The sequence below is a fragment of the Melopsittacus undulatus genome, chromosome 3 (genome assembly GCF_012275295.1).
Source record: "Melopsittacus undulatus isolate bMelUnd1 chromosome 3, bMelUnd1.mat.Z, whole genome shotgun sequence".
NCBI classification, from domain to species: domain Eukaryota; kingdom Metazoa; phylum Chordata; class Aves; order Psittaciformes; family Psittaculidae; genus Melopsittacus; species Melopsittacus undulatus.
In genome coordinates, this window is record NC_047529.1 from 3,308,649 (window position 1) to 3,335,311 (window position 26,663).

Here is a 26,663-nt window from a genome sequence, read left to right on the forward strand (position 1 = left end):
AGAGTGCATTTCCAGTCTATATTTTATTGTTTGGGAATAGTGATTCTAGATTATTGACTTTGGTTAGCAGAATTTAAGGCAATATTTACCAAAAAAGCAGGTTTTACTGGTTGGTTGAGGCCAAAGCTGCTAGAGAACTGCACAGGTATAAAATGTCTAACATGCAGCACATGCTATCTGCTCGAACCCAGCATCACAGATCACATCCCAGGCCCTTAATCTGAGTTGGAACCTTAGTACCCTTTAGGAAATCACCCCTGCTTACAACCAACACAAATTCAACTGGTTTTAAATTTGCCAAACATTTTACTTAGCATTGAAGGCCATGTGTTAATGTTCAGGAAGAGTAAGCTACTCTGTTGGAAAAGACCAACATTTGTCACTATCGGTTTTAATGTGTAATGGGAGTTTTTTACCCAGCCAGAGGCTGAGTTGTGGTTTATGCTCTTGAAGGAATTTCCCACTGAGTGACTGCTAAGCACGGATTGTGCTAATAACCCATGCCCCAGGTTACCAAAGGCATGGAGATAGAAAGAGAAAATAAGGTGGGTAATGTATTAATTTTCATCACTTATGGACAATAATATCACATCACTGACTCTTGTTGAAATAACGTGTCACCCGTTAACAGTGTCATTTCAACTTCCTCAACTTCCCTACCTAAAAATTCCCATTTAAAAAGCAAAGAGTTAAGAATGTGTGAAACAAAGGTCGGGGCCACGGAACTAATTGGCATGGAGGGCTTTTGTTATTGTTTTTGTTGGAAATTGCACCTAATTTTAAGTCATTGTGTAAATGAGGTTTTAAAAGTTTCTTAACAGCGCTGGGGATAAATTTGGAATGAAAATGGAGCTCTGAAATGTTGTGTTGCTCCACTTTTAAAAATAAGTTCCCTTCTCATTTGCAATTAAAATGTCTGGAATTTGCATCAAATGTGTGAAATTAGAGATAATTGAAATACAGTAGCTATAAATATGTCTACTCCATTTGAAAAATAAATAAAATGGCCACTAAAAGGGTGCGAAAGCTGTACCCCCTTCTCTTGTTTCTCACATTTGGATCTCTGGCATTTTTCACACTTTTATAGCTAATTTTTATTGCAAAACAATATGTTACATTTGTAGCAGTTGTGGGAATGCAGAATAGCCCCTGGCAGCTCTGTAAAAAATGGAATGTTAGGAACACATTTAGAAGAATACAGCTTTCAATTTCATCCCCAGCATTGATGTCGGGGAATCGTATTAAGTGTGATCTAACAAAAAGGGAAAAAAAAAGCAAATGTTATGGAAAATACTTTAAATAAGCTATTATTTAAACTATATTCATTCTGTCTTGTTTCTTATGTTTTCATAACAAAACAAGTTGTCATGAGACAGTGTGTTTTCAGGGAGCGCGGTGAGAACCAAAACCCAGGTTAGTGCTGCTCCTTAGTACGCATCTTGAGTAGCTCCGTGCTTCTGCCGCACAATGAATAAACACATCAGCATGGGGGCCTGTGGGGGGAACCTTTGGAGGAGTATTCCCTTTCCTGGACTGGAGAAGGGCTGCCAGGCTTGTGCGACTGTGCAGGCAATGCTTCACGTGTGTTCCAGCGCTGTCTCATGCTGTTGTTGCTGTCTCTTTCCCAGTAGTTAAGTTACCATCCGTCAGCCAGCGGGCAGGGCTGGAGGTGATGCTTCCTTCCCCGTGCAGTGCTATCCCCTTCACGTACTCTGCTGTCTGCTGGCCCAGTGTGTTAGCATTCAGCTCTGTTGCCAGGTCCTTGTTTTTTTGGCTGCAGAGCAAAATGCAACTGCTGTGCAACCAAGTTGGCACGAGGAGCTGTATCTTTCACAGATAATAGAACTGGAAAGACGGACCTCTACTGTATTGTCAAATGATACCTTATTAGTGTGTGCTCTCATGAATGGCTGCCACTAGAGTGGAGGAGTAGCTCACATACAAATTGTAGAGACACTTCTCTAACTCCAGTCTTGGAAGTCAGAAAAAAATATTATTCATATAATACCCCATGCATCTTTTTTAGTGAAATTGCACTGTGATGTCCTGTCATTTTCAATACTGTGCAGTGTTTCTGTTACTGGGGAACACCAATCAACTTCAAAAGAGCTGCTTTGGTGTAGAAATGGGCAGCTATTCAACTCCTCTGCATCCAACACAAATACCCACCGCAATTTGATGTAATTCACACAAAAGTGAATTGGAAGGCCTAGGTGAAGGTTATTGCACCGATCCCTCAGTGCTCCCCATCCCGTAATATTATTCCTGGAAACCCTGTTTTCTGGAGGCATTCCTTGCAGAGGGAATTATGCCAAAACAAAAGAGCTTCCGTGCAGGTACTGTCCTGAGGGCAGCAGAAATTTAGCAGGCTTTAATGTCGGTGGCTCCTTCAGTAGTTCCTCTCTTGCAGTGGGTGTCGCGAGGCATTTTGTTGTACTCTGGCTTAGGAATATAACTGTTTCTTTACTGTTTCTTCTTCTCCCCACCTCGAGTGTATTCATTAGTAAATGACCATACTATATGTTTGGTAGAGGTGTGAATGTATGCTGGACTCAGGTGCCTCTCTTCAGATCTTGCCTGATTCCTGATTTTGAGGATAAGAATTATAAGGAGGAGACCAGTTTCCAGGATGTATTTGAGGAGTGCTGAAATGTTAATGCATTAAGACTGAAACTGTGGGATTTAAATCACTACATTGAGTAGCATATAGTACAGAGAGATTGATCCCAGAAAAGTACCAGAGAGGTTGTGTCTCATACAGGCCTAACCACTATGGAGTCATTCTTCAGAGACAGACCAAGCGACAGAAGAACCACAGCCTTACCTGCAAGGTGCCTTTTCATACGCTCTTTTTTCTCTCCTTTTAAGTTGTCCTCAAGGAAAAATAAGAGCAAAAAGTCCCTGTGCTTCTCACTGCACATCTACAGCACTTCATAAATAATAGTAGCTGTTTTAAAAGCAGGGGACAGGCAGAGGGTTACAATGGATGAAAGCTAGTTAGTGAGTTAGCTAGATAAATGCTTAAAAGAACAGCAGCAAAGATAATCCTGCATTTATTTCTGGGGGTTCACCAGATGACCCTTTTCTGTCTTCCCTGATCTGGGTTTCTTGAGTCAAAGTAAAGGCTGTGCAGAAGCCTGGAAAACAAACCTGAAAACTTGGGGTATTCCTGTGCTTTGTGACTGCCCCTCCTTTGGCTCATCGCTTTCATTTCTGAGCATCTGCCACATTCTGTGTCCACTGTGCAGTGGGAATGTAAGTGAGCCATTGCAGAGACTCTCGCCAGCACAGACACAGACTGGTTTGCTCTAAACTTCTTGAGTGACATGTGCAAAATTGATCATTTCAAGAGCCTTTTGTATAACACAAAACTTCAAGCAGAGAACCCAAGGCATTTCCTTTCATCAACCTGGTTCTAATTTGATCAAAGCACTCAAAAATTCAACCCGCCTTATTTCCTGTCCAGTTCTTTTACACTTTACAGCACATTATATATCAATCTCATATTCCTGAATTTTAAGAAGCAACCAGTTATATAATTGGATCAACAGTTGCCAATCACTCCAGCACAGCACTGCATTATTACTAAGCTGACTATCATTTTGAAGCTCTTTTTTATGATGGGTATGACTGTATTATCACTGTGTACATATTAGGACAGCTGAATGAGCCCCTTAAGGAAAATAAGGGTTCAAATAACACTGACAGGGTACATAGACTACCAGAACTGAGGATTCTCCCTGTTACATCCGTATTGCCTCATGGCACATTATCAGGAGAAGGGAAAAGAACAGTGGCCGTGTGCTTTCTATTAATCCTACCTACAAATCAGAGTATTCTACAGTGGTGAAGCTGACCATCTTGTGTGCTTAAGCACATTAAAAACCAAATGTGTTTCCTGGTCTCAAACATCAGAATTGTGCACTATGTAGGTCTGTAAATCCCATTCCTTCACTCTCCAGACTCCCCACAAACATATGCACAGACCAAAGTTCAAAACAAAGCCACTCTGGCGGCTGCATGTGCTATGTACCCTCCTCGTTCATTGTGCAGTTTGCATGTGACAGAAGCAAACACTGTTTCATTTCAGGACTTTACACAATTATATCATTGTTAAAAATATTATCTAAGTCATATTTTTCCTCTCCTAATCCTGAGATGTTAAAGAGTTCTTTGAAAGACCTTGAATCTTGTCTCAGCAGTATCTCCCTATGTAAAACTGAGTGACAGCCTTTTAGAAAACTCCATGGTTTATACCATTAATTTACAGATAAGCATTGTTAGTCAAATAAGCATTTAATTCCCAATAGCCTCAATATTTCAATACCTTGTAGCAAACAAATAAATAGAATGTACACAATGGCAAACAAATGATGGAAAATATTCCATCGAGCTGACATATGAACTCATAACCTCTTAGGTAAAGGTGAATGACTGTTAATGTAATTTCATTATTCTAGGGCCCTCCCTCCTCTTTTTCTCTTCATATGCGATTCATTCGTATGCATTAGCTTGAAAGAATTAAACCTGTAAATCACAGCTTAGGCAATAATAATAATATCAAGAAAATGGTATGATTTCTTCTGGTTTTGCCACTCTGAACTCAGACATTTACTGGTGCATACCTGTTTCTGCTTTGGCTTTTTATCTGTCTCTTTCTCTATGTGTACACACACAGACAGGCATATCTGTGTGTGTTTTTAGGTAGATGCATGCCCTATATGAACATATACGTATGTGTGTTTACAATAGAGACATTTTTAAAGTGCATTCGTGTATTTTACATGTAGGCACAGACAGACAATAGCATACATGTGTAAAATGTAATGTACCTCTGCAGCAGTCTGAACCTGTGCCCTACAGGAAAAACTCAGGAGCAAAATGCAGATTTAAGCATCTTACTGTAATTAAATTTGCCCAGTAATTTTGGCAGAAAAAAGATAAAAGTCAGGTGAGGGGATGTCTGCATGTGGAAGTCTGAGATTTGCAGAAAAAGAGTCTGATTTTTCCTTTTTCCCTTTATTTTATGGGGGTGAGTGTTCCCTTCATGCCATATTTATTCCAATCTCAAATCCGAATAGGTGCCTGTCCCTTCATACCACTGTTCATTGTACACAGGCTGCTAAAATGAAGTGGGCTTCTCACTTTTGAAGCCTGTTTTACAGCATTGTATTTTTTCCTTAGCGATTCATGCTGTGTTTTTAAGTAATGCAATAAAACCACTTAACCATCTTCCTGTATAAAATTGATTGTTGCATGAGGAGCATGGTCATCTTCATCTGCTGTTGCATTCTTGCTTATAAAAACCCTACCAGCTCACACACAAAACAAGCCCACATGCAGTTGAATAGCATGTATGTGCATGCAAACAGAACTAAATATATATCCTATGCTATGAACACAGAAACTGTATAAACCAAGAAACAAGCCCTGCCCCCTCTTCCTCCCTACCTCTGCCCATCCCTTGGGTAATGGGAGAATTGAAATTCCCATTTTCAGACTCACTACAGATTAATATGGTTCAGCATAGATACTTATTTCTCTGATAGTTTCCCATGCATCTTCACAGCGAAGTTGATAGAAATTACTACAGCAGAATGCGTAAAGCAGATGTTATCCCATTAATTAGCTCTGGACCTGAGCAGGCTCAAGACTTTCCCATTTTCAGGCCGATAGGAATTGGTCCCAGTGAGCGTGCTCCATATCCACATTTAGTATCATCTCATAAACAGCACTGAAAACACAGCAGGCCCTTGATGAAGATACATTAGCTTATTTCTAATTTAAAGTTATGTTGCTTAACCTTAATGTAATTGGTCACTGGTGACCAACTGTTTGTATAGTGAGTTGACGACCAAAGAGATGTAATAAATTATAAAACTTGCTGCTTAAATAGAGGGAACGACTGTTCTGTTAAAAGCCCTGCATGTAATAATGGTAAAATAATTACACCTCAAACAGAAGAGCCTCGGATCTGATAAAGCTAACAAAGTCTTTTAGATGAAGGCGTTTTCAGCATGCTTAAAAGGACATGTATAAAATAGTGTTTTCTCCCGGTGCAGCGTCTTACGTTGGCTGAATTGTCAACTTTCAAAGCTCGGCCTAATGTTGATTAAAAATACATTGGTAAATCAAGATACTTTCTTTTTTGAGGAGTTGTGGGGATTAAAGGAATTAACCCATTTCTGTGGGTAAGAAGAAACAAAAGAAATTTGCACAAAGAATTCTATTCCATACATCAATTCCCAGTCACTACTAGCCATGGTTTAGAAAAGACTTGATCAGCTGGGAGAGTCACCAGGATAATAATCAACTATGGAAGTAAGTCACTGACACAACTTTAGTGTTTAAGAGTGAATTAGCATGCTAGGGGCAAAGTAAAAGGAAATCAGCTTTCTGAGCACCAGTTCAGACCTCAAATTTCTTAGTCTAAATATAGCAATGACTTGAGCCTCTCAAACTGCTCCTGTGGTATTGGAACACAAGTAACAGGTGTAGTTATATTGAAAGCGTGCAAGTGGCTGTATTAAATCTAGTACTTTCTATAGGCTGCAATTTAATTTGAAGCCTTTCCCCCTGCTGAAGACTTAAAGGTTGATTTCAAGAATGCAGGAATGTAATGAACACCTACTCCTATGTCTGTTTCTCGCTTCTCAAATGGCATTATATTAACAAACTGTTCATTAAATCAATAAGAGTCAGAAATAAGTGTATGATTTCCTTGTCCCCGAAGCGATAATTTCTCTCTCTAAATATTTGCATTTAAAATTTGGGTTCCCTCCAAACACCCGAACATCACAATGAAGCAGTGGAGTTTCTGTTTCTTTTTAATTCTCGTATTTCATTTCTTACAAGGACTTTCCAATAATTTAAACTATTTACAGTGCCTCAAAGATCATTATTTCCCCATGACTCCTCAGAGAAATATTGGAGCCACTCTATTTACTGCTGACATTAGATTTACCTTTGAAGACTGGTTTACAAAATGGAGACATTAGGATGTGAAAGTCATTATTTTTTTCGCACTGCTCACAATGCTGAGTTTTGGTGTTTGTTGTATTAAACATCGCTATAGCTACTCAGTTTGTTATGGAAACTTGAAAAGCAGATGCATTAAGGTATTTTGGTTTTAAAAACACCCTGTTCTTTATAAGGAAAAATATAAATACCATTTGGTGGCTTGTCACGAGTGTGTATTTAAAGCCAACACCCCTCAACCCAATGAATAAAAATGCTTTTTGGCGTTCTAAGTGGAGGCAGAGATTTGCTCACCCAATAGCAAATCAGGTGGGGTAACACATCCTCATTCTTCTAATTGAGGCTGTAAAGAAAGATGAGAGATACGGGCGCTGTTTGTGTCATGGTAGTTGTGATCTGTGAAAAGAACTTCAGAGCAGCCTTTCTTAATAGGAAAATGACGCTGTTGCTGTTCAACTAAAAATCAATACAGCTCACAATTTTAATAAGGAACATGAATCTGAAAATGTGTTTAGTATCAGGTTATATAAACACACCCTAATGAGATACTATAAAATCCATCACATTAAAGGCTGGTTCCTACAAGGTGTATTAGCTAAAAATGTTCAATATATTAGGTCAGTGTACAACACTTCCACATAACAAAGCAGGTCTGTCAAGGCAAGATGTATGTTTTGCCCCTTAAAACTGTTATGTTTTGCACATTTTATAAGGTTCTTTGAATACATGAATAAGATAAGTTATTCCCATCTCTTTCTTAAGCAATCTCAGAAATGGCTGTGACCTGAAATTGGAAATCTTGTAAACACCCATCCGAAGAAAATGTGTGCAGTTCTGTCTTAAAGAGATGGTACATGTTTAATTATCCCAACTTCTTCGAGGAGAATACTATTAACATACACATTAGCATCGTCCCATTGGTTCCTCCTGCTGCTCCACCTTAGGGGCAGCAATAGGAGCTAATCTTATTGCTCCCATGCGCATAGTAATGAAATTTTGCCTTGTCTCTGAGGCGGTGTTCTTTGGGCTAAAGTACAGCAGGAAACTGTGCTTTTTTTAGACAATTCCTGACCAACCTGTTTAAAAAAGGCTTCCAAAATTAAAATTCTCCCTCGTTGAATACCAGCGCCTGCAGAACGCGTTGCTTTGACTCGCGACTCAAAATTAAGCAATTGTGCAAATAAATTGCTCTGTATTCACATATGGAATACAGTACACTGGAGCTGTGGGTGTATTCAGCTCTTTGAAAAACTGGAAGCCATGGATTTTTATGTCATTTTATCCTGCAGTGTCCGTGTAGGCTATTCGCAAAAAAATAACCATAAGAACAAACAAAAAGATATGGTTTTAGTATAAAATACCTTTGCCTTTCTCTTGCAGTGTTCTACAGACTATAATGGGGAGAGGGGAGGAAAAAAAAACCACAGGCAAAAAATACATGTGAATTCAAGGCTACTGAATTAAGGGAGGTTGTACCAACATTTCCCCCACTGTACATTATTTGTATTCAAGGTTTTTGAAATGACATTGTAATCTGATGATGCACCAGCCTATTATATTGTCTAGCAGGACAAATATCCTTGCGTTTTCTCTGTAGAACTAACACAATTTTTCCATGTCAGAGGTGCATAATATCCTGGCGGTCATAAGGAATGATGCTATTAATCCTCTTGGGCAATCTCCAGGTCTGATTATTAGGGAAATAAATTTGCATGCTGCATATGAGCTAGGTGAATCACCGAGAGCACAAATTATATTTCCTGACAGCAAGTTAGAGAATGGAGCCACATCGCTTTTTTATCTGGGTTGGGTTGGGTTTTTTTTTTACCTCTGAAAGCTATAGAATTTCAATTCATTACATGAGATTGGTTAGAATTCAAGTCTCTTTTTAAGTTGATATTAAGTTGAGTCTGTTATCTCTGTGAAGGCTGGTAGGTTCCCCTGAGTATCCACCTAATCACTACTTAAAAAAATCGAAACGTATAGTTAGTGTCATGATTTAGGTACCAGAGCCACTTTATTTATCAGTGCAGAGTGAGATAATTTCAATTTGAGGCTCTGCAGCCCTCACAAATTTAACCATTTTGAAAGCTTTTTCCTCTCTCTGCCTCTCCCCCCCCCCCCCCCCCATAGTGTGCCTATTGTAATAATGGTTATTCTGGGCACTTGTTTCCCTGTTCTCTAGGCTGCTTTATTTATCATAGCAGAGATTTCTTTGTACGGTTTGGAGATTTGGGGGTGAAAGGCAGTTTGGATTTCAGTTCAGGAATTTGGCTGTTTTCTCCATGCCGGCAGCACTGCTGCTATTGCTGCTTTTCCTATCAATGATGAATGTATTTTTATTATTTTTACCATTTGGCATCTGAGCAACCTCTTTGCATTATTAAATCTGAACAGGGAGAATGATAGCAAATGAGAGGAGAATAAATGGCTTTATGTCCTGATGTATTAATTAAGCAGACATTTATTATAATCAGGGTTTTATAGATGTTGTAAAAAGGTATTTTTTCTTCCCATGATCTACATCCACGTATGGTAACTTTTTGGAGCTCTTTTGGAAATTTCCAGGTTTAATAGATTACTCTTTGCAATCCAAATCACTGGTGCTGAACTGTACACGCAGACAGAGTGCAGGCAAGCGCTGGAGTAGTGAGTATAGATGGATCCAGCTTGGAATCAAGTGGGGAATGTCTCGATTAAAGATAGTGGTCTATAAATCCATATGGATCAGGTGCAGCATTGAGTTTGGGGGACTCTGAAATGTCTCCTGCTGCTCAGTGGAGCTGAGCAAAGCTTGAAGCCATAGAGAACCTCTACACTGGTCAGAGCTCTAGGCATGATTGAAACAACAAGAGACAGGTAATATATCTGATAATGCCAAAGCTGAAGTATTCTTAATCATTTACTTATTCATGAACTACAAGCAGCAGTACCAAAAGGAAAGGGATATATCTCTGACTCACCATTTCACATGTTGCCAAAGGAAGCACTTTTCATCATCTTACATGAAATCTATTTAGGATTTGTCTATTCCCTCATCCGTTGGGTTTCTTTATGCTTCCTGAGCATTGCTGGTGCCATTGCTTTCCAGAACAAAGGTCCTTTTGTTTGTTTTCTTTTTGTTTGTTTTATTAATATTCTTCTCAGCATTTGAGTTGTGCTTCTTCACAGACAGGAAGTATTTCCCACATTTAGGAAAAGGAAATAGCCTTTGGAGAAAATTCAAAGGAAGTCCATCGGGGAGTGACTTGCCTGTTCAGAGTGTTATTTCCTATTCCTGAATAGGAACATCAGACTTATTTTTGGCATCAAGTAGCAGTGCTCCTATAAGCACTAGCCCCTTTAATTCCCATCTTGCAGTGGACATTTATTCTAGTAACAGAGGGTGTTTGTTGCTCTCCTGAAATGGGAATGGGTGATGTAAAAAGGAAGGTTCTAACAACCCCCCATAATCACCTCTCTGCTGTTGTCTGTGACCTGGCCAAGGTGGCCCTAAAACCCTTTAGCCTCAGCAAGGAAAATGAGGAGCCTATTTAAGCATGAGCTGGCTGTGATTTTGGATGTCATCAGCCTGCTACCTGCCAGCAAAGCCATGACCAGTTCCTGTCACAGTGCTGCCTTTTCTCTGTCTGCTGTGAGGAGGCCGGTAGGAAAACAGTGGGTGCTTTAATGGGCCCTCCTTAGGGTGAGGCTGGAGCATAAGGGCATTCATACCTTCATAAATTGTAGTAAATGTGTAAGATGAGCTGGTGATAATGCAGCGAGAATGGGATATAACAATGCCTTGTCTGGCTGCACCTCTGCAGCAGTAAATCCCAAACAGCATATAGGTAACAATTGGCAGAAAGGGCAACGTAGTGAGAGTCACGAATGAACCGAAGGGTGGCAGCTAGTAAAGCTTTTATTTCAAACTTTATCTCTTACTGCCCCTCATCATCACACAGCGAAAATACTCTCCTGAAAATAGAAGAAATGAGTTTTGAACTTGAATAGACAGACAGGGAAGGAAAAAAATCTAATTGAAAAGATTAAAAACAGTAGTTTCTCTGGAAAAAAAAGGGGTCTCATCAGTGGTTCCTTTGGATTTCTCCTTGTCTATTAATGTCCACAGTCTGTCTCTATCTTAAACCTTGCATCTAGCAGATCTCTGCAAGCACACAAGGGAAACCTGCTTAAATCAATTGTGCCTGTGTGTTCTGTGTTGTCACAGGGCCCTGTGTGCCAGTGTGTCAGGATTTAGCAGAGTAGCTTCCTCTTCTGCAGTCTCTAAACCAGCACAAAAAGAGAGTATTTTGCCAACTCACCTTCATTATGGGGAGCTTTTCCTGAAGGTTCATAAGCTTAATGCAAATGTGTATAACACAAAGCATGTACAGTGTCGATCCCAGGGGAGCTGTTTCTCAGCTCTTAGGAACATGAGCAACCTTTATAACTTGTGGAACTCTACCTGGAAATCAGCTGCTTCGGTCGAGGAATACAACTACACCATCTGAACTCTTGTGTCTTGCATTAAACTTCTAATTATCAGTCTGTAGTTGCTTGTATTTTGGTTTTAGTAGGCTGAAAAATCAGAAAAACACTCCAAAACCCAGAAATAATGAGACATAGCTCCTCTTTTGGCTTACTTATAGTGAGTAGGAATAGATAAGGGCATGTGAGGTCTAGAAGGGGCCAGTTCTCCTGGGGTGTGAACCAGAGGCTGGCATACACAGCTCAGTGCTGCATCTGCATTGCTTGTGGATGCATCCTAAGGAGAGAAGTGAAAGGGAGGGGGAAAGTCCCGAACCAACCCCCAAGCAAACAACAAAAGCCCTCAACCAAGGATATAACCCTCAGGTTAGATGTGTCAGAGGGAACAGGCTTGCTGCATCTATGCCACTACCTGCAGTCATGTGTAGCTGAAGGCTTTGGCTTGCGTTCTGGGCGACCATTGCGTGCCATCAACTTCTGTTCAGTGACCTGTCATAGCAAAGAAGGAATTTCACATGGCCTGAAAAACTGACAGAACAGTTCACCTTTTGGGGAAATGTAATATTTTCTGATAAGGAGCTTATGTTAGTTTTCTTAGCAAATAGCCTGAAAGCATTTCTGTCTGTGGCATTTCTAGATGTGATAAGTTGAAGGAAACATCCTTGACCATGACTTAACAAAACAGGCCATTTGTTTCATGGGGTAGCTGTTTCCAGAAATGTAAATAAATGGCAACTAAAGGATGATATAAAATAAACGATCACAGAGACAGCCCAGAGCTGCATTGTTTCAGCAAACACAAGGCACTATTTATGGAGCTGTAAACAGAGGAGTGTGTTTATTATTGTACTTGGAATTAAATCAGAAAGCCAGAAAGCTGAAGTTTTGGGCAAGATTAGTCCACATAGTAGAAGTTCTTTGGGTCTGGTTGCTGCTTAGTGCTTCGTGTTTGCTTTGAAATGAATCAGGCTTTTCTGCGAGGACAGCGTGCCTATCTTGCAGAACCTAAATCTATCATCTACTCTGCCATCTCCTTAAGAAGAATGAAGCTGTAGGGGAGCTGGGGAGAGCACAGCTGGGGTCATAAAATGTCCAGGTTTCAGGATATGTATAAGTCTCAAACATTTTGAAAGTGTAAATTTAGAGCCAAGTATGTCTTTGTAGAAGTCAGAGTCCTGCAGCCAAACCCCTGTGACCTTCTCTGCAGCTCTTCCCGGCTTGCTTCCAACATCTGCATCCACTGAGCTGAACCTCTGATGCGGTCCTGCAGGGTGAACAGAATCCGAGCCTGGGTTCGTGGCTGTGGTTATTCTGGGATGGATTTAGATGCTTTAGTTCTAGGCAGTACCAAGCTCTTTGAAAAAGATCAGCCAATTAAATAGCATTCTTGGTAAGAACCTGCCCCTCGGTTTAAAACTACCCTGCTCTTATTAAGCATCTTGGTAATTATTGGAACTATATTATTGCAAGTCTCACCTGCACCATATGTGCCCCTCTCAAGGAAGCATGTTTGGCTCATCTAATACACTCCAATAAATGGTGTTACACACCCTTTAAATTGAAAATGCCTGTCCCCCCACTGTTTTACTGGTATTCCTAAACTATTACAGTGCATTTAAAAATGAACTGTGTGTAGTGACATTAGAGAAGGGGGTTAGGCTTTCTGAGCTGCTACCAGTGACATATGACTGTAGTGACAGACAGTCAGCAGTATTCAAACTGAATTAATCTGAAAAAGCAGCAGACTTCAATGTGGAGTTTAGGAGGAGGCTGAGCAGCTACATATTTACAAAAGGGATGTCACTGAACCGTCTTTCTACCCAGGGATAGCCTATGGCTACTTAATACTTTTAAACCAGTAGTGGAAGGATTAAATACACCTGAAGTCAGGTCTTTGAGGCCATTTCCCTCTTGTGCTTTCTTTTCCTTCCTTGAGTTGCACCTCAGCAGCTATGTTATTTGAAGCACTGGGAGAAAGGGTGGGGATTCTGATACCTTTTATTGGAATAGCACAGAAGTAGGAGAATCCTCACAGAGATGCAGGCTCCTTTTACTGTCACCTTTGAAAAGTTAAGACATGGGAGGCTATACAAGAAGCAGGCACTGCAGTGGAGGAGGAGGAGGGATATGGTAATAAAGGTGATAGCGATACCTTCATTTAACAAATATGCAGTGCTAATTGTGTAAATATGGGAGAACTCTCAAATCTTCTCATCATGTGTGTCACACAATTGAACTATTTTACAGCCTAATTCGAGATTATACAGTAATAATGTTCTTTTCTATTGGCTACTTGACAAGCAGAGGCCAGGGCTGTCTATCAAACAAAACTGTTGTGCCAGATTGTATCTTGGCGATAAGCACAAAAGAGGAGCCAGTCAAATTCTGTTTACATATTAATCATTGAATCAGATTCAGTTCTGTACTGCAGACATTTCCTTAACTGGTAGCTGTAAAGGGGAAGGAAGAAAAACCCTCTTTGTACTTGGGTGGGCCATGGTTTAAACAAAGTGATTCTTGCAGGAAGCTTTTCTGAAGCTCCAGATCAGGTTTTGCAAGTGTACCCATGAGATCAGGCTCCCATTCAGAGGGATTTAGGCAGCAATAGCTTTTCTCTTTTATCATTACTAAAGTCTTTTCCCCCTCTTTTTCCTCTCAGAGGTTGGGATAGATGCGTTGGAAACTGTCAGGATTCTGACACCTTAGCTGATTATAGAGCTTTGTTTGTACTTCTGTGTGAATGTGATGCTAACTACTGAGCAAAATGAGCATGGAAACCAAATTCTGGACAGGTTTGGTAACATAAAGTAGAAGACACTGTTTTCCCCACTCTCAAGTATACCCAGCAGTTGGTATTAATTTACTCTGTGTCACTCAGTTCTTAGTCTCATATCCCAAAATCTTCTGCCCTTGTCACCACAGTGAGTAGCACTGTTCCCAAAATCCAGGTCTGAAATCTTGGCTTCAGTGAAGGTGGTGGAGATGCTAACTTCAGGTGGGTGCAAAGCGATGTTGCTTTAGACATGCCTGGTGAGACTGGACTGTCAGTCTCTCCAGCCTCAAATCCAGCTTTGAGGAATGCTCAGTACCAAATTGCTCAAGGGAAGAAAAAGATATTCTTTACTGCCCAAAGAGGATGTTTCCCTCCAACCTCCATCAGCCCATGGCTCATTTCTGTCACAAAGCATTAGGGGTTTCAGCCTTTCTAAGATATTTATCTTAATCCTAGCTAAGATGTCCTCATTATTCACATAAGCATCTAAATTAAACTATTTTATATCATATTAAGCCCTTAGCCAGTGGGATATCTTGTGGCAATCAGTTCCATAGGTTAATTATGAACTGTGTAAAAGAATATTTTCCTTGTTGCTTTTTAGATATGTTGTTTTTCCACATTGTGGCATTAGGAGGAGAGAAAACTAGGAACAGGCAATTGATCTTCTGTGTAACTTTCATTAACTCTCTCATGTCTCCTGTTTATTTCTCTCCAATAAACCAAGCAGCCCCAATCTTCCCAGTCTTTTCTTCTACCACTAATCATTTTTGTTGCCCCTTTCTATTTCAGCTTTATGGCTCTTTGAGATGAGTTGAATGCAGCCTGGTACAGCATTTCACACAAGATACACCATCCAGTAATTCAGTGACGTAGTATTTGAAGTAGTAATTTCCAGCCTGTTCTTTATAGGGTCCAACAACACATTTACTCTTCTTTCAACTGCTACTTCCCATACTTTGGCTTTTGCATTGAGTTTTCCAGAGTGGCACATGTTTCCCCCTCCCTCTCCTTTCCCCAAGTGGTTAGTTAATTTACAACCTAGCCCCGTGCATGAGTTTTGAGAATTACTCATTCAAATATGCATTACCTTGCATTTATGAACAGTGAATTTCATCTGTCTCCGTGCTGCGCATCTGGCAAAGGTTTCTGAGCTTTTGCAATCACGAGTAACCTAAATATTTTTTCACCCTGTGCAGATTTTGTCACCTTCCCCTCTCTTCTCCATAATGCTAATGAATATCTTAAGCAACACCAGTCCTAATCCTGACTACTGAAGCACTTCATGGTGAGCCTTTTAGCAAGTGAGCAATCAACAACTTCTTTCTACCCTTTTGTTTCTGTCTCTGCCTTTGTTTAACGTACAGATTTCTTTCCAAGCATTGCTATTTCCAAGTGTTCTGCTAGGAGCCCTCCTGTGGGCTGTGGGAACAAATGTCTAACCCTGACCTTCGATGTCCAGTGATACCCAGCACTGATGCTCTCATCCAGCATTCAAAGGGCTGTTAAGGCTACAAACAGGTCAGCTCCGGTGCAGAGAAGTAGACTTGATTAGGAAATAGAGATGCAGGTACTGGGAGACTTGACTCAGCCTTATCTGTATTCCTCCAAAAAAAAAGAGGAGGGAGAGATTGATTTATGTTGCTCACTGAAAAGAGGCAATTTTTCCTTTCCCACCTCCCAGTTTAAGCCATGGCTTTCAAAACAAAACTGCTGCCCAGCCAGGCTAAGTGGAAATACACTATGAGGCCCCTTGCAGTAAGACTGATGGTTTGTACTCAGGTTCCAGGAGCAAACCCACTAAAATAACCTTGCTCCCACGACTGTTATTTGAGTTTGCTTTGAGCCAGTTGGTCGCCACCTTTCACAAGAGATGGTTGACATACCCATGGTGCTGCCTGCAGCTAATTGCAAAGTATTTGGCACTGAAATGTGCATCATACAGTGATTATTATTATCATCATCACCACGTCCGTTTCATATTTGAGCGTTGCTGGAACATTGGAAACAATGGTCAGCCCTTGCTTTGTTCTTCTTGCATGATTTTAATGGCCTGGGTTCAGTTTTGTCAGTATATAGCACTTACTGTAACTTGAGTGGGCTGTAGTTTGTTCCAGTCACTGAAATTAATTCTCTTTTCTCAAATGGAGACATGTTCAGCTTGTGAATAGGAAATTGAGGCATGGAGAGATTGCAACTGCTCCCAGAGAAGGCTTGTGGCAGGCAGAGCATTGCATTGAAACCTTCTCTCCCAAGTCCTAAGGACTCTTTACTTTTGGGCTGTTCATCCCAGGCTGAACTATGCGACGTGGCTCTCTGAATGCCACATAAGTGCAGTTCAGCGGGATCTACACCAGGGCCTACAGTTTACTGTAAGAATTTACTGTAGTGACAGGACAAGGGGTAACGGGTTCAAACTGAAACAGCAGAGGTTTAGACTGGATATAAGGAAGAAATTCTTTACTGTAAGGGTGGTGAGGCACTGGAATGGGTTGTCCAGGGAGGTTGTGAATGCTCCATTACTGGCAGTGTTTAAGGCCAGGTTGGATGAAGCCTTGGGTGATATGGTTTAGTGTGAGGTGTCCCTGCCCATGGCAGGGGGGTTGGAACTGGATGATCTTAAGGTCCTTTCCAACCCTAATTATTCTATGATTCTGTGTTTAACGTGCCAGGTCTGACGGGAGGAAGCAGAACAGTGTGAGGACATGGCAGCATGCATCACTCCCCTGTTATTCACAAGTCCCCAGCCATCAGCCCCTCTCTGTGCTTAGTTTCCCGCACGGGCCCTGTTTCCTACCCTCACTCCATTGTGTGCTTGAATGGTGGCTCATACCTTAAAGCTGTTATTTTCAAGTTTTAATAATATTTTACAACTCATTTCCTGTTTCTTAGCTGACAGCCTTTCCAAAAGTAATCCTTGTCAGGTACTAATTTGGGTGATGACCACTTGATCTACATTTTTGGTGGGTAATTACTGAGTCAGAAGCGAGCAGATTTGATATCCCCTGACAGTCAGTGTGGCAGGCATTCCCACTACCCGCTCATTAGAGATTCACTGGTAGTGAAATGCCCTGAATTGTGTTGCTCCTCTCAGACATCAGAAAAGAATCTGTCTGTTAAGTACCAGAAGTTATTACTTATGTTTATTTTGTCAACTGACACAGTCCAAAATACAGCAGCACTTTGAATGCTAACTTTCTTCTTTAAGGCTAGGTGCTTTGGTATAGTAAAACTATACATTCCTGTGGCTTCTGAAGCTGGATAAAGTCCTCTGTGTGTGTCCTCTGACAAATCTCTTCTACAGACATGTTGCTTTACAGTGATAAGTGAATCTCAAAAGATGTGGAGGTCTAATTTGGAAAAATGCTGATAAGTTCACAAACTGATGCTGAATTCCTACAAACAACAGGAGCCAGATTCATTGGGATGCTCTGGCAGCTTTGCTTCACTCTGGTGATACAAAGCAGCTGCAAATCCGGACGTGCTGGCCAGTGGAGCGAGGTTTAGGCTGCCTTATGTTGCCAGGATAGCCAGAGCACACCAGTGAGTCTTGCCCTCTGCATTGCTTGTGTACATGGCATTGGGCTGGATAGCTCAGGAGGAAAAGGGGCTATTCTGAAATGATCAGCACAGCTTGCTTCTTTGCATTACTTTGGCACAAGGCTCCGCTTCCCGTAAGACCCTGTGCAAAAGCGAGCAAAAAGAAAACATAATGTGGGAAGAAATAGCCAGACTTCAAATGTCACAGAGATTCAGATTTATTTTGAGTTTTAGGAGAAATGTGGAAAGGGATATTTGCCAGATCCTTGGCCTCCCCATCTGGCTTCTATGAGCTACCTTTTCATTCCCTCTTTCCCAATGAGTTTCCCCAGATCACGGAGATCAAGTCCCCCCAGCAACTCCCCCGAGAACCAGCTGAAGTAGGTTGCAAATCCACATACAACCTGATCCTTGTTTTTTTTTGAACCAAGAAGCAGCTGGTATAGTGCTGAGCTTCTCCTGTTTGCTTCCAAACTATCTAAAGATATCCAAGTTATTTTGAATGTGACAGCGTACCTGAAGAAATTCTTTTCCTGGAGCCCTCAAAAAAGCCTGTTCTGCCTCTGTCATTTACATCTTATTGCACAATGTGAGGCCCTTCATGTTTGTAAATCACTGTTCACTTAGATTCAAGACCAGGTTGGATGAAGCCTTGGGTGCCATGGTTTAGTGTGAGGTGTCCCTGCCCATGGCAGGGGGGTTGGAACTAGATGATCTTGAGGTCCTTTCCAATCCTAACTATTCTATGATTCTATGATTGTATGACTATTTGTGTGCACTGACTGTCCACCCTTTCTGGTTGTTTCCTGGCCCTTGTTTGTAGTGTCATAGAATCATAGAATGGTTTGGGTTGGAATGGACCTTAAGATCATCCAGTTCCAACCCCCCTGCCATTTGCACCTCACACTAAACCGTATCACCCAAGGCTCTGTCCAACCTGGCCTTAAACACTGCCAGGGATGGAGCATTCACCACTTCTTTGGGTATGCTCTTCAGTTTCAACCCATCACCCCTTGTCCTATCACTACAATCCCTAATGAACAATCCCTCACCAGCATCCTTGCAGGCCCCCTTCAGACACTGGAAGCTGCTCTGAGGTCTCCACGCAGCCTTCTCTTCTCCAGGCTGAACAGCCCCAACTTTCTCAGCCTGTCTCCATACAGGAGGTGCTCCAGTCCCTGATCATCCTCGTGGCCTCCTCTGGACTTGTTCCAACAGTTCCATGTCCTTTTATGTTGAGGACACCAGAACTGCACACAATACTCCAAGTGAGGTCTCACGAGAGCAGAGTAGAAGGGCAGAACTGTGGTGACAGCACTGAGGACAGTGTCTGCAGTGTTTAGTAAGTGGCTTTTCAGGTTTCTTTTGAACAATATTGATTAAACACGTCTAGTCTCTTAATGTGGTTTAAATACATCAGGTGTGTTGTGCAGTCCCTCCACAGAGAGGACACAAAACCAGTCCCCAAGAATTCCATCAGAATTCATTAGGATTTTGATGTATTGCAACTGCTAAGAAACTGTCTCCCAGAACTTGGAAATTAGTCAGTACCAAAGAGTACAGATGTCAAATCACCTAAAGAGAGTAACACTGAAAAATACTGGCTGGGAGAATTGTCTGCTATGTAAGTGTGGAGAAAAGGGTTAGGAAGAAGAAAGCCCCTTCAAGAAGGGGTTGAACCATCCCAATGATGTAGCTTCACTTTCCTGTACTTGTAAGTTGCTTTCTGAGGTGGGTGGGAGTGCATACAGAATGAGCAGGGAGAATATTGATTTCAGTCTCTGAATTTGATTTCAAGGTTTGGATTGATTCAGTCTAAATACATTGACTTTGAAAGATCTCCAACCATTTATTTCTAAGTGGCATTTAAAAAAGTATTACCCTAGATTAATCTAGTGAGTAGTATTGTAAGTGCCAGAGTTTATGCTTATTACATGTATTGAACAGGTTCCAGTCTCTCACAGAGAATAAATGGTGGAAATAGGAAGAAAAATCTTTTGATTCTTCAGAACTGTATCAATCACTTCCTGCATCGAGCATTGTGTCGATACATGGCTGTATTGGAGGAAAAGCGTGCACAGATCTATACCATTGGCAACATGATTATCATTTCATTGTGAATATATCCCAAATATCTAAATATCATAATGTGTGAAAAAGGGCACAACTGCTTGTCAAAATGAGCCAGTGCTGAGTTTAGAGTGGGTTTTGTCAGATCCTTTTGAATCACTTCAGGAACAGGAATGCTCTGGTATAGCTGCCCCGACCATGATTCAGATCCACCCTGATTCTTGCTTATAGTTCTGTGTGTTGTGTTGATAAAATGAAGGTATTTTCCACCTTCCATGCTGTATGCAAATGAATAGCTTCAAGATAGACTGTCTCTCTATAAAAGAGACAATAAAAGTTCAGTCTCATGTTCTCTAAAATGACAATGGTTCAAATACTGCAGCTTCCCAAATTTAAAATCCAGATTTCTGCCATCAAAGAGTTTAGCAGCAGTCTGCTCTATTTTGTGTTTAATCTGTTATTCTGAAGCTTTGAGGGTGTTTGGATGGGAGATTTTGCTTTGATTTTTTTCCCCAGGACAGCAGCCACTGCCTATTTGCATTTAGGATTTTGCTTTTGAACCTAAAATTGGATTGGAAACCCAAAATTCAAGATTGAAAAGACTGATGTTGCCAATGGCAGAAATAATTGCCAAGTGTAAAGCTGATCCAGAGTTACTTTTGGATTCTGGCCACTGCAGAATTCCACAGGTTCTTCTATCTGCTTCAGAGAGATCAGGAAACCACTGTTGTTATTTATATGGTCTTTCATAGAAAGGTATATGGAATAAAAATGTGTAAAAGGGAGAAAAAGGGGGAAAAGTGTGGAATAACACAATAAAATCTAGATGTACTTTGTGGATTAGACTTGTTCCCCATTGATACTTGTGAGAGGGAAGTCACTCTGGGTGTAGTGGAAATTGTCCCTCAGCAAAACCTCTTCTTAACACAGAGTTTAGTTGGGAAGTAAGTGTTTGCTCACTTTATTTTCACATGCTTCAGCACCTCCTGGTTTAGATAAGGGAGAGGGACACTCAAGTAATCTGGTATTTCTGACCCTGTCAGAATAAGGAAGTCCTGAAGCCCTCGGTCCTGAAAGGTTATCTGGAATGAATAAAACCTTTTCTGATGTTCATTCAACTTGCATCATTGTTTAAATCTGATTAATGTTGACAGTAGTGACTATAAGAACCTAATCTCTTTCAGTTGTGTCTATAAATGTCTGTGCAATGCAAAGGGAGAAGGAATTCTTAAAATCCAAGGAAATATCAAATGTAGCTCTTCTGCCTTTATTTGGCATATTTAAGTGTGTTTATTAAACCAAAGAGATGAAAAGGTGTCTGAAACAATACTGGCCTATAATATAGTCTCAAAAATTGTACTGTGAAATTCTGATTTTGCATATTTAACCTCCCTACGTTCATCTTTACTGAAATAACTCTAAATCAACTTCCACCTTCTACCCTAAACCCTGTAATTTCATTATGTTATCTTGTTATCTCCCCCCCCCTCCCCTCCCTGCTTTGTTCCCTTGTACAGTTATCCAGTATTCAGGAAAGCATTTAAACACTCACTTGATTCCACGGAAGTCAATGAGACTCAAACATGTGCTTAAGTGCCTGCTGAATTAGGGCCCTGATTTGCATCATAAATACATCACCACTGCTCTGGAGCAGTTGTAAGGCTCAGGGCTGGCAGCTTTTACCACTGCTCTACCTCTTACAAACTTTGTTACCCTCACCATCTGCTGCTGGCATGGGGATGAAGGAGGACCCAGGCCATAGCAGGTATCTTCTCATCCCTCCTGGAGTACAGCCAGGGTTCCAGTGCTGATGGCACTGCTGTACCCATGAGAGGTTCCTCCTTCTCCTGGACCAGAGGGCAGAAACCACACCGTACTGCAGCATCTTTAAGCAACACCATACTGCGCACCTTTAAGCAACACCATACTGCGCACCTTTAAGCAACACCATACTGCGCACCTTTAAGCAACACCATACTGCAGCATCTTTAACCAACACCATACTGCAGCATCTTTAACCAACACCATACTGCAGCATCTTTAACCAACACCATACTGCGCACCTTTAAGCAACACCATACTGCAGCACCTTTAACCACACTTAAACAAGTTACAAGAAGATTACTCAAAGGTAACAGCCAGGTAACATCACCCATAAAAGTAGGAATGATTTATGAATATTTAACAAGGAAAACACTAATTCTTTGGCTCCTGAAACTGTGAGGGCAGGCTTAGAAATGGTCTAATCAATATGGGAATGTTCGCTGTAATGCAGTCTGTCAGCTTTTTAACCAACCAAAAAAACTTCAGCAAGTCTATAAACAGAATTGACCCTCTCTCTGCTGAATCCTGCTTGTGCCAGCACTATTTTTTCTTCTCATTATGTTCCATATTAGCAGTTGTCTGTCATGGGGTCTTGTACAAACTCTCTTAAAGAGACATCTATTCTGCAACCAAGGGAATTTGTTTCCAAGCATGGGAGCTAGAAAGTGCCTAATGAAAACAGCAAGGGTTTTAGCCTGAATTCTGGTTTAGACCCTGAGCAACTCTTAGGAGCTTCAGGAGGAAACGTTTTGTTCTGCTAAGGCTAAAGGAAAAGCACACACAGGTAAAGTGAGGAGTATGTTTAATGTTTTGCCACACAAAGCTTACATTTCACCTTTGCACTATTGCTAGCTGATAGTAGTTTGGATATATATTGATATCTATATATTTATATATAGTATATATTCCATTTAGAGGTATTTAGAGTCTATTCAGAGTCTCTAAAGAGAAACTGATTTTCCCCAGAAGGGTCTGTGTGCAGTAGCTTGGTGGTGGTGAGTATCATGGCTCCTGGATGCACAGAAGATGGAAGTTTTGAACCCTTTCTGCCCACCAGAAACTACTGAAATCTGACTACACCACAGAGTGCAGGAAATTATTTTCTTATGAGATGCATATGTTTTAAAAGAAGCAACATTGCCATGTATTTTACATGGGTTATTAAATAACTGTATAAATTTAATCATTCAGATGTTTTGCATTATAACCTGGCATCTCAGGAGGCATGAAAATAGCACAGTAGGAAAATGTCATTGCATACTTCATAGGCAGAGCTGTTAACAAATGGAAATCCTTTTATAACTCTATAAGAGATCCATCTTTAGTCCCCTGCCTGTCTCAACCTTCCACTGGTCTTCTGATGTGAATAAACTGTGACTAACGTGCACTAGTAACAAGGCTGTTGGAACTGCCAGAAATCTTTACTTACTTTGGAAAAGAAAATAACATAAAAAAGGAAAACCTCCTCTCTAGTTTGGAATTAGTAACAGTGCAGGAAAATGGGAAGAACCCTGGTTTAGCATTCACTTCAGAGAACAGAGGGAGCACATCACCATTCTTCGATCCCTTGAAAAATGGATACTTTCTAACCTGGGAAGTTTAAGCACAGATCATCAATATTTCGGTGCATAAAGTGCTTGGGTGGGTGTTGCACCCCTTGATTTGTTGTTTGGTAGACGAGTTTTGGTTGGTTACAGCATTATACATCGTAGTAACTTTATTTACTGCCACTGTCACAACAAAGCAAAGCTGCTATTATGTTATAACAAACTAAAGCTACATTTCTAAACCATCACATCTACCCAAACTACAGTGCTATAACACCTAATTTACAGTTTATTCCAATCTCCTGGACACAGGAAATATAAAATAGTAAAAAAAAAAGGCTTTCATTGGCTCATCCCAATAGAAGGTCTTTCTGGTTTGGCTGTTCATCATGCAAAAAGGGAAGCAAAATATATTGTTCATAGTGTTTTTATATGGTAAGTGCACAAATATGCAATCTACATATTACTGCAGTACTGTCAGGCCAGTTTATCAAATACCCTGTGAGCCCCTGGCCAGAAGAATGCATACCCATAGGTCTGCTAAAGGCTTTTGTTAATGTGAGCTAACACATATAAAGAGTATTAAAGTACTACAGATAAACATGACTGTGGCCACAAAGTAGAGGACCAAGCTGTTGAGGCAGTGAGATGAAAATAGGAGGCAGACATGAACTCAGCTGAGGTATTTGTGAACTGAATCAAAACACCAGTTGAAGAAGTTGGTAGCTAAATTCTCCTCATTTTCTTACTGTGAATCCCAGTGCAGCAGAGCAAAGCATAGAGGCTCATATTCAGCTCACTGCTTAGGAACCCACGTATGCTTGATGCCATCACAAGGCTCATTAATGTTGACCATGGTTAGAACCATTGTGAGTTGGAGCCTGAGAAGTCAACTGCAGGGGTTGGGCCCTATGGAAAGACCTGTGGAGAGATGAAATGAGTGCTGAGAAAACATCTGGGAGGTTTTCTCAACTCCAGGCTTTTTCCCTAGCTATAAAGCACAGACATTACATTACATTCCCACCAGGAAACTGGTAGGAGCTGGAGGTGTTGAGTAGGTTGTTTAGCTGGGGTGTTAATGGTCAGTCTCAGTCCTGGGTAAAGGCACTGCTATATACCATTTTACTGTGGTCTTTTTCCGTGCTGCTGCAGCTCTGGTTGATCTTGCAGTCTTTCATTCAGAGGCATTTGAAAGGGAGCTCATGGACAGTATGTTGATATTTAACTGTTGGTCTATGGAAAAGTTGGCAACAGGAGCTTGAGAAATAATTTGCAGTTAATAACTTATTTCATTTTCTCTCTTGATTTTTCCCTCCTTCACTTTTTGGCAGATAGTTCTGCAGACTCATAAATTTGCTGTAAATAACTCCTAAGAGCAGGAAGCACTACAGCATGGCTTGAAAAACTCCGAGCAGCAAAAGAATGTGACAAATTCAGTAGCTGAGCCATCAGGATACAGAGAGCAGGTATCAAGCTGTGCCATATGTACAGTCACGGTTGGCTTGGAAAGTCTCCTCTCGTAAAACCAAATTGTTCCACTAGGAAGTGAAGCCAGGAGCCTTTTGCCTACAAAATTAAATTGTTCTCTTTTTTTCTGAACCAATTGCATTTTTTGTTTTGTTTAATGAAACACCAGGCAGAATCTCATTTTTCTCCTCTAGCTGTACTTGTCTCTTTCTTCTTATTTCACCCCTCCCCTGCCCTCCTTCCACCTCAGGGCTGATGGAAAATCTCATCTTCTTTTTCGGCTATTTATCTTTTCCTCTCCAAAACAGTGTCCTCTAACCCTCGCTGTCTTCCACCAATATGAAGTTGGACAAGTAAAGAGAAATGGAAGGGGGATCTAAAGGGAAGTTGAGGACTTGAGCTACCTAACAGTAACCAGGTTACCCACTGACAGAGTTGATTCCAGCTGAGGCTAGCTCAGGAAGGAATAGCTGCAACAGGCAGAAGATGAGATTATTCATTTCCCTGAGATTAAGCATTTAGACTGACAACTAAACTAAACAGTATCTAAGGAGATAGGTCTGCTTATTGTAAAATAGCAAAAATGGAAGAGTCATCCATATATTAAACTCCCTTTCTCCTTATAAATCTGAACCTCCCTTTCAGAGCCTACAATGTCTGAAGATGGGTCATATTTTAACATTTTCCCCTTCAACACCATTCTTCCGGGCATTAGTCTGCAAGCATGTGAAAGGCAGCACTGATAGGATTTGGTGCCTTCACTTGGTCTTAATGCATAGTTTGGAATGATCAAAACCAGTGAGGATCCCATTGCCTGCTATTGTAGGAGCAGAACTATTTTGCCACTGGCAAATTATCACACCCAGTCCTTTAAGGCTCCTGCTGTGCTATGCCTAGCAGGTATCCTTCCTAAGGAATCCTGTCCAGCTATGGAAGCCACCAGCTTCAAGGATAACATGACAGGATTTTTCTGCAGCTTTCTGCACAACGAAGAAGTAAAGCTAGGATGAATACTATAATATAGTTATGGGCTTTGCACTCCTGTAATGTCCCTTATGATGAGCACATTTTTCCCAGCATACAGTTTACTTTGAAGATTGTATGTGAAGTGAAATTGGTTTAGGTATGTTCCTGCTACATTGCTGCACAGCAACAGACACTTCAGTTAAACAGCTTCATTCCTGGGTTTTTGGCAGCCCAGTATTCAAACAGCCTTGAGACATATGGCCTTAGAATCAGAGACAGGATCAGTGCAGAATAAAGATCTGTGAAAACTCAACAGTACTGTTATTTCCTGTTCTTAATGTAGGACGAAACCAGCAACATCTCAAATAGGTGCATTGTGCCTCTTGTCTTCAACTGCTGGGGACTGACCACTGTGGCACACTCCCTGTACTCCTGGTGATGCAGGTAGACCAGACAGCTAAATCCTACTCTTACTGCTGGAGATGCGAGCGAGGGGATCTCTGGGTTTGATGCTGTTTTCTTCTCTCAGGTGTCTGCAGACCCTCCGTGTTCCATCTGGTGTTAGCCAGGGTGCACTGGAGAACATACTCAAGGGGGCAGCCCTCCACCACACAAATGTGCCATTGGGGGCCTGGTCTTTGACAGGCAGCAGGTTTGTGAAGGGGAAACTACCAGAGGTCAAAATGGAAGATTATTTTCTGAATGGAAGTTGCTTAGTGTGAAGAAAAGCAGGAGACTCAGGGCCACACACACAAAAAGAATAGTGTAGGCAAGTGAAAACCAAGACACATGGTTAGGTGGAAGCTGGGGTTGATCTCATCTCACCATGTGAGGATACAGGCTGGCATACAAAGCCTAGAATACCTTTTCCCACTCTTTAACAAGTTTAATGGTACTGGGAACTGAAGCAGAACCCAGTAAGAAATGTTTTCACCTTAAGTATCCATCCATGAGGGAGTTCCAACATACCAACCATTAACTAAATTCCCTGCCTGTGAATGTGCTGTCTTCCTATAAACAAACAGCAT